This window comes from Amblyomma maculatum, chromosome 2 (assembly GCF_055883805.1).
Source record: "Amblyomma maculatum isolate TAMU_Amacu chromosome 2, ASM5588380v1, whole genome shotgun sequence".
Lineage (NCBI taxonomy): Eukaryota > Metazoa > Arthropoda > Arachnida > Ixodida > Ixodidae > Amblyomma > Amblyomma maculatum.
In genome coordinates this window covers 153,321,510-153,330,402 of record NC_139345.1, presented here as the reverse complement: position 1 = coordinate 153,330,402, position 8,893 = coordinate 153,321,510, and positions in this window count along the sequence as shown.

Sequence of the window (8,893 nt, the reverse complement as noted above, 5' to 3'; positions counted from 1 at the left end):
CATATGCATCAAGCAAATGGTGTGTGGGCACAAGCTATCGCTCAAAAGCAAAGCAACCCAGTCATGAAGAACAAAGAAAAAAAATACAGAGCACACTACAATGAACGCTACATCGAAAGCCCTGTCACGGTGGCACTGCAGTGAAGGAAGGCACAGATGATCATGCAACCACGGAGCTTCATTTTGACCTACACTACATGCTTCACAGCCGTCTTGTGTTTTCTGAAGAGAACCACAGAGCCTGCACGTGGCACTTTCAGCACTTTTCTCATCGAAACTAGTGGGCGCCGATAGAAAACACCTCCGCAAGTTGTCTTTGTCCATTTCCGTGTCAAGCGCCACATGCAATTTTATCACTGCAGGCCCTGAACTTCGACTGCATTCTATCAGATTTTCAGCATGCTCACTGCACCAGCACGGTACTTCAGTTTCAGGCGACACTAAAAAAGCAGCATCTTTTCGGGTAATCAGCTGTTAGCTTGCATGCCGCCATGTGCACGCCATTGCGCCGCCGGCGCACCCTCGCGGCAAAGAAAGTTACCTATATAACAAGTATAATTACGAAACTAAGAACGTATCTACTTGAGCTTAATATTATTCAATATTGAAAATAATACCTTGCCAAAATAAACCTTTGTTTGTTTTATTCATTGCGTAATAATTGCGTCGTGTTACAAAAAGTTAGGAGACGGTCCCTGCTCAGTTTTGTGCCACACTGTGGCAACAGCGTTTGCCGAGGATTCGGAATTACCGGGGCGGAGCTGCGCGAGACGTCCCTGGTAATTGGACGATTTCGTACTTCGTCACGATTGACGCCTCAAGGCTGCGTCACGGCTTCGTAATTTTGACGTCACGCTCACAAACCTGTGAGTCGAGTCCGTAATTCGGCCCCAGGAGTACCGCTCTAGCGAACCAGAGAGACGATTCTTCAAAAAGAAAACGTTCGCGCAAGCTGCGAGACGAAATACCCGCAAAGAACTGGTCACGCAGCGAATCTTCCTCAACAGAAAACGAGCATGTAGCAGAAAACTCCCGTAATGCAGTGATGTACTCATTCACTGATTCACGAACTTGTTGGACGCGCCTACTAAAACAATGCCGTTCGGCAAGAACATTGCTTGTTGGCGAAAAATGAGCATGCAGAGCGGCCACTGCGATATCATAGGATGATACTTCAGGCCTTGCGTCGCATTCGCCCGATGCTTTATCACTAGCAATTTGCTCACCGGGCTTCATCATCATCCTCAGCCTGACTATACCCACTGCAGGGCGAAGGCCTCTCCCATATTTCTCCACTTAACCCGGTTCTGTGCTAGCTGCATCCACTTGACCCCTGCGAACCGGGCATGGCGTTGTCCAAAGATGGGAGGTTGCAAAATATGCGCTGGCCCTTTACGCCGAGACTGTGAAGAAGTATGTATTGCGACGATCCGGCGTGCAGTCGGAGGAACCCGAAGCAAGCAGGTAGTTCTCGAAAATGCGGAACCATTGCGGCCACGCAACAGCAGGTCGCCCAGGCGCGGGCAAGAACGGGGGTGGCGGCGCGAGTCCCGAAACACTCGTGGCGCCGGAGAGCAAGCGGCGAAAGTCACGCCCCAGAAATTATCTCATCCTCGTCACCAATGTTGTAGCGGCGTGTGCCGCAGATGTACACGGACTGCCAAGCAACCAAGAAAATCCCCTTTATTTCAACATGCAGTCACTTATATACACAGAGCGACACTGGTGCCTCTGGCGGCCGGTGATCACAAACTCGAACCGAAAACAAATATACAACAACTACATTTATTACTGCAATGTACTCAGGGCCTATATACTAAATGTGAAAGATAAATGACGAATTAATCTCTTTGTCAAGAATTATTTCGTGCAATCTGGCATCTTTTGACTTTGCACTACAGTCGATCCCGGATATATCGAGCTTTCAGAGGAGCTCTAAACAGTTCTATATAATAATTATTTCATATACATACAACACGCATTTTTTAAGCACATCTAAAGTTCAGAAGTGAGAATAGGGTGTATCCATATCCTTTGTGAAGCGATGGACTGCCCACCGCCATACTGGCAGCCCAGCAGCGAAGCGCCCGCGCCCACCTGGCGTCACAAAAGAGCCGCATTGAGCGCACCCCTCCGTACCGCTCCATGGACGCGGGCGCGTCTTCTAAATATTTCGCAGGCACAACTTTGTCCGTCTCTGTTCGCGCTGCTCAAGCCTTGCAGCTGCATCTAGCGCCGCTTGGAACTATGTCCATTTTGGGTAATGCTCACATAAAAGCTAGTGCGGACGGTGCCTTGGGAAAAGCCACCGCTTCTCGTACAATGTATATTTTTGTTACTGGCAGACTGTGAGAGTGATTGGTATTCAGGTGATATAGAGTGCGGCTGACTTCGTCTTTGTCAGCAGTGAAGCAGGCCACGTGAGAGCAGCCGCATGCCTTCGGTCAACACTAATGGCTTCACCGTATAGTGATTTTATGCGCCGCACGCATGCTTCCCAGCATGGCAGCATTGTGGCTTTAAAAAGAAGCACGCAAGACAGCGTGCCGTTTTCAAGCGAACTGGACGTTCAGCTCTCCAAGCGGTTTCACAGGTCAACCTTTACCAGCAGGTGCCCAAGACTACGCCGCCGACTCCGGGTCAGCACGCGAAAATTGATGTGGCGCCATCACTAGGAGATTAGCACTTTACAGGTGACAGGCTTGAAATTCATTGTATCTAACCTTCCACTGAACGGGAGTTCCATAAATACAAATATCATGCAGTCCTACCCTTTTGCATGAGATTTTCGAATTCTGAAAGATTGATATAAGCAATATTGCGATATATCTAGGTTTGGCACTCCGGGATTGACCGCGATGAAAATTTGTAATAGAGGATCAAATAAAGGTTTACTGGTTAAACGAGTATTACAGTCCACCTAGACGAAAGGTAACCCGCAAGGACATCCGGCAAACGGGACCAAATAGAGGTGTTTCTTCAAGGTGGAGCCTAGGTGTCCTATGAATATTTTAAGCTACCGCACACACAATATTTTGTTTACTGCAATGTTGTTTACTGCAAGAGAAAGTGACGCAGCCACTAAATATGAGACCAGAGTATTTAGAGATGGGTAAAGTAATGTAAGCGAATGTGCGGTCGACATAAGAAAAAAAGATTAGCCGAACCTCAGCCATCGATGGAATATCGAGAGTTAGCTGTAGAAATTTTCTTTTTTTTTCATTTTTGGCGCCAACTAATTTAGCAGGATTCTGTTCTCGGTCCCCACGCAAACCATGTTCGTCAGGTAACCGTTGGTCCCGATCATTGGAAGCTACCCGGCCGCGGAGATATAACGCTGACGCACATGGTCTGGTGCCTGGCTCCTCTTTCATCATCGCGTGGCAACGAAAGGCGAGGAATGCATAGTTTATGTACTCTAGGCAGGGACAGACTTTGCGCAGAGCTTGTTGGAATACAAATAGCACCATGTAGTGAATACACTCTGCACTAGTCTGGGATAACAACTCTGTTTATATCCGGATCACATAGTCTATATCCATTTGTGCTATATCCGGCCTACTAATTTGAACGTGCGAGGCAATGAAAGTGCGAGCCACATTTAGATAGCAATTAGTGCATCGAAAACGACAAATTGTTAGTCACCATCGGAACCTCCAATGACAAATCGTAAGGCTGTAATAGCCGTGTGAAGATAATCGGGGAGAGTGGTTTGGGAGAGAAAAGGTCGCTTTGCGATGCGCCCGCCGTAGACTAAGCACCGACTCAGCTAGCAGTTTTGTGTTCCGTGACCTGCCAGATCATTTCACGCCACCCTGAACGTTTGATCTTTGCCAAATAGTTGGCCCATATATTTAATGCAAATGGTGGTACTAACGAGTTCAACCTCGATGCCTGCCAGACTGGGTTGTGTAGATGTGTGACTGAATTACAGTTCATATGTGTACTGAATCATTGGAGTGAAATTACGCTTTCTCAAAAGGTTGTGTGTTAATGCGGACGACTCTCGCGTTCTCCGCTACAGACGAAAAGTCGTGTCCTACAATATTTGTTTTCCAGTGCCGTCATTCGGATTCGCTGAGCTGTTTCATGAAGTCGCAACCACGTGACCTTGGTGGGGAATTCCTACTTATTTCGGCATAGCGGATCTAAAGCGTGGGTCCCTCTGAGGCATGCTCAGGAGTGATCCACGGTCCACCTGCACGAGGCACGCTCGTGATTTGGAAGCCAAGGCTCCACAACTTCATGTAATGCCATGATCACCAGAGCGGTTGGAGACACATCTGCGCATGCGTCGTTGCCATGACAGCCGGTTGCGCCGAGCCGCAGGTGTGCGCTGCGTGCCGTCGCCGTTTCCACTGCTTCTCCCGCGTCGCCGGGAGTGACGCCATCACCAGCTGCGCACCCCACCTCACATGTCCTGTGCTCTTTCCGCAACAGAGAAATGCCGCGGTGCGTGCGTTCGCTTGTCAGATGAGCAACAGCCAAAGAACCAACCGATGTGCAAATAAAGCGCTTAACCACGTGCAATCAGGCGTAATGAAGCTTTAGCTTACACAATAGGTTTAACAGGAGCTCCCGATACTGCCTTTGTGTGACCTCCTACTGAATATTCACTCATGTACTGTTTATATATCCCAATAAAAAAAATCGTAAAAAATGTTCAAGCTATACCATCAGCAGTTTTTACCTCAGTCTCGACAAAACCAACGTCGTATTTTCTGGAGAGTGGTGCCATAACGCACTGTAATTTTAACTCGAACCAATGGTATAAAAAAATTATCTGTGGTTTAGCGCTGTTTAAACCTGGATAGAAGCGGCAGCTTCGTTTGCCTGGCTACGCCCGTGGCTGAAGTATGGCGGACACTTACTCTCCGCCTTTAAGCGTATGAGTCTATAGCGTAGGCTAGTCTACCAGCCCACATTTAGGGCCCTGCTTTAATCAAGCCGCGTTGACGTGCTTGCATGTCCTAGGAACAACGTGAATGCAAGGGTCCTGGCAGGCTGATTCTCATATCACCCTCCCATATAAAACGAGCAACTTGAGTTGGCAGCTCCTGCCAAACGTAATATCAGGCAACCCAACAACCAGTTAGTTCTCGGTCATATCAGCTGCTAGATGCCGCCTGCCACCGACCCTACCGACACCTACCGGCACTGACGCTGAAGGCTCTAGCTGTCTGGTGTACTGAAGCTTCCGCTTCAAAACCACTAAATGCGAGAAGTGGCGATGGTAACCGTAAGAGCTTGGTCCCATACCTTTGGAGACTATGACTGACTCGTGCTTTCCCCTGATGCTGCTGTTACACTGATGGGATGACAAATGATATAACGAAGAGATGTCCATTTCAACGCATCCTGAGATATTAGAGAACACGGCTTTTGGGCCTGTGTAAGAGCTAATAAATTATATGCCGCCGAGACCTTTTGCCCAGATAGCTTGACCTTACTGCGAAGCAAAAGATCACTAACCTGCACTCCAGCTACGTCAAAGCTTTGCATTGCGCTACAAAGTTTTAGGATTACCTGCAGTGTGGTTCCTGATCCAAACGGAACGAAATATTTCACGGTGCCAATAAATATTACATCTGCGTGAGATCTATGCCACAGACTCTCTGCTGTGCGCGCAGGGAGTCTGTTCACGTATTAAAATTAGAATAAAGTATTAGCCTGATTTCATATTCTTGGTAATCTGATTTTCTGCTCTAATAAAAACAGAATGTTTGTCCTAAAATAAACAATGAAGAAAATAAGGGAAAGGCTAATGGCCACTGGATCGGTAAACGTAATAACAGAGTATTTCTGTTAGATCTTATTACTGATAATGTTCTGAGACTGGTGTACTGACTCAGTGACGTTGGAGAATGGAGCGGTGACCAAACTGAAGGTTCGTTGGCGCTATATCTTGTTTCGTCAAGGTTCTCGATGGCGAGTACCCAGAAGAAATACAAGTTCACATTTCATGAATGTACGTGAAGCAAAGTACATATACTTATATATAGATTTACAATACCGGGAACTTCGTATGCACAATGAGAGGACAGGAAATTGAATGGATATAAGATTCTGTCGCGAAGAAACTGTCCACATTATGATTTGTTTAATTGCTTGTTTTAGAAGCCATGTTATCTATGAATTATATATGTTGATTATAGAACCCGCTAAGCTCACACATAAAATAACTTATAGCGTGTCTGTTTACTTCGAAGGCTATGCTAAGGCTGAATATTTATACTGATAAAGAAACCAGGCCACTTTTTCCGCGTCAATAAAGTCTGCTCCTTGAGTTATGAACAAAGAAGTAGTGCTAAATCTTGTAAATTTTACTTCACACCGGTTGCGATCCTGGCCTTGTGAAACACCATTGAATGAACACCCCTTTTCACGGTATCGGTGGGGTGAGAAGTCTTAAATATTATCATACTCTATATATTATCATACTCACATAGGGGAATTGTGGTTCTAGTTTGGCCCATTTTAGTTTGTAGTAAACATTGATTTGGTGTATCTTGCGGTGTAGGTTTTCTGTCCGAGTGAGTGTTGTTTAAAAACTCTTCCCCTATTTTCTTGAACTACGTAAACAAAAAATTGAAATCCCTTTTCTGAAATGACCGGAGGAGCAACTTCGAATTAGTAATTCGCACATAGGTAATTTTGTGTAGTTAACGGAGCTAACTTGCACAATCGACCGGAGGTAGCAGTTAGGGTCCTTGTTCCAGTTACACTATTTCGTTCTTTCTTTATCTACAGTTAGTATTAGGATATCAATAAATTTTATTCACATTTGTTAACTGAAATTTCTCTCTAATCACTCTGTATATACAGTAAGAGATACCTTTCGAGCTGCCTTGTCTGGATCATACGAGCATACCGTGGGAGTACTTCTACCCTTTCTTAGGAGCTTGACATTGAGCTTTATGAATGCAGCCACGAAAAGAGCATATGAGGAACGCAGAGCACACTAGTAGAGAGAAAACAACTATCAAATGAAGCAGCGAAACATCAGATGAAAGCCTGTGACAGCGCGCTAAAGTCCAAAAACAAACAAACAAAACCATCAACTGAGCAAAGGGATAGCATCAGGATCGTAAGCTGGCTTCTTCCTGCAAGCTTCTAGATAGCTGTCCGCTGATCAGGACATATGCCTATATCCGCGTAACGACTTCCTCATACGCAAATCAGCGTCTAAAAAGAAAGATGAGGAGAGGGGAGCGTGGCAATGCAGGCGCTTCAATCGCTTCAGCCGGGGGCCCGAGTAGTATATGAAATCCCTCGTTGCTAGTATTGTTAGAGCACCAGCTTATTCACTAGAAATGGGTAACATATATGAGAAGTTTTCCATGATACGAGACAATAGAAGCGGGAAAGTAGCACTGAGACAGGCTTAATAAATAAAGAGCCGAAAGTCGCATAACAAGCCTTCATAGGAAGATGCATGAAGGACGAAGTGAGCAATTCATTGAAAAGAGATCCCCCTTCGTCTCTGATGTGTATGATCAGGCAGGGGCGGCTGCCATATGGCATGGAGCGGCTTGGGTGAATCGGGCCACTTACAGTTCTGCGAAACATATATATGCCAGCATCCTCGATGATATAGCCATCAAAGCTAGCATTATTGGAAACAGAACTATTTTTGAGCGTTTTTAGTGCGAAATATGAATTTTATGGAGAACAATAGAGAAGGACGCACTGCATATGCAGAAGAGAAAAAAATAGTCGCTCTAATGCCGCTTGAAAAACAAATTGTTATTTTAGAGCAGCACGATGCATGCATACGAATGCATATATTTCATTCCGTATCTTGTCTTTGCTTCAAGTCTGAACTGCACGAGTTATAAGAGACGGAAAAGTTGGTGCCTTGTGTCGTTCCGGGCTGAACATTCAATCCACTCAATTTTTTTTCAATTTTTACATATTATTTATTATTATTTCAAAAATACTTGGCGGTCAAGGCAGGAGTGCATAAAATAAAATAAAAATTACAAAGCAGTAGCAGCAAAATAACAGCACAAAGGGTGATTACAATACGAGTACGTACATTAAGCAAGACCAACGGGGAGCAAAGAAAATACAAGCAAATCATTTAAGCTCGGCATATTCAAACAATATAACGTGCTTCATTTCCCAAACTGTAAAAAATATACGTAAGATATAAGCCTAATATATTAGCAATACGTGAGGCAGCGAAGAGGATCACACATATACTAAAGATTTCAGGAAAACCAGCCACTATTTGAAAACGAACGTTCTTTGAACGAAACAGATTGCATTTTATTTACAGTAATACCATCGTTAGCCGAATTTCCAAGGGAGGAGAACTGTATTAGATACTCTGGTAGACAAATCTTAATCCACCCTTTTTAAATATGTGGCGCCCTCTGGGAGGGATTGAAAATTCGTCTGCTACTGGTTGAAAACGTCCTTGGGATATGCAACCATCAGCGAAATGGCGTGTGTTCTTGACAACTACCGCCATCTATTGTATACGGCTGTCACGAATATTATCTACACATGGCCTCCGAGATTAGCTATGGCTGCGCCAATCGCGGAGACCAAGAACTGCGCATGCGCAGCTGGGGTTGGTGGTTTGTTTTCAACCAGGGTAAAGGCGCGCATGAGCAGATCGGCCTTGTGAAAAATGAGGATTATTTATAAGTAGGCCCAGAGCTTCAATTTTGGATTTGCAGCTGGTCACTATCAAAAGCCATATGACCTTTTCTTTTAATTTCCAATTGTAATTAGCTGAGGGATGTAAATCGATCGACTGTCTTCATTACTGGCTTAATTTTCACATCCTCTCTTTTGAAGCCAACCCCATGATATCAACCAATCACGTTACACAATAGCCGTGGCCTCCGCGAGTAGATGGACAAACTAGGTCACAGAGCACGTA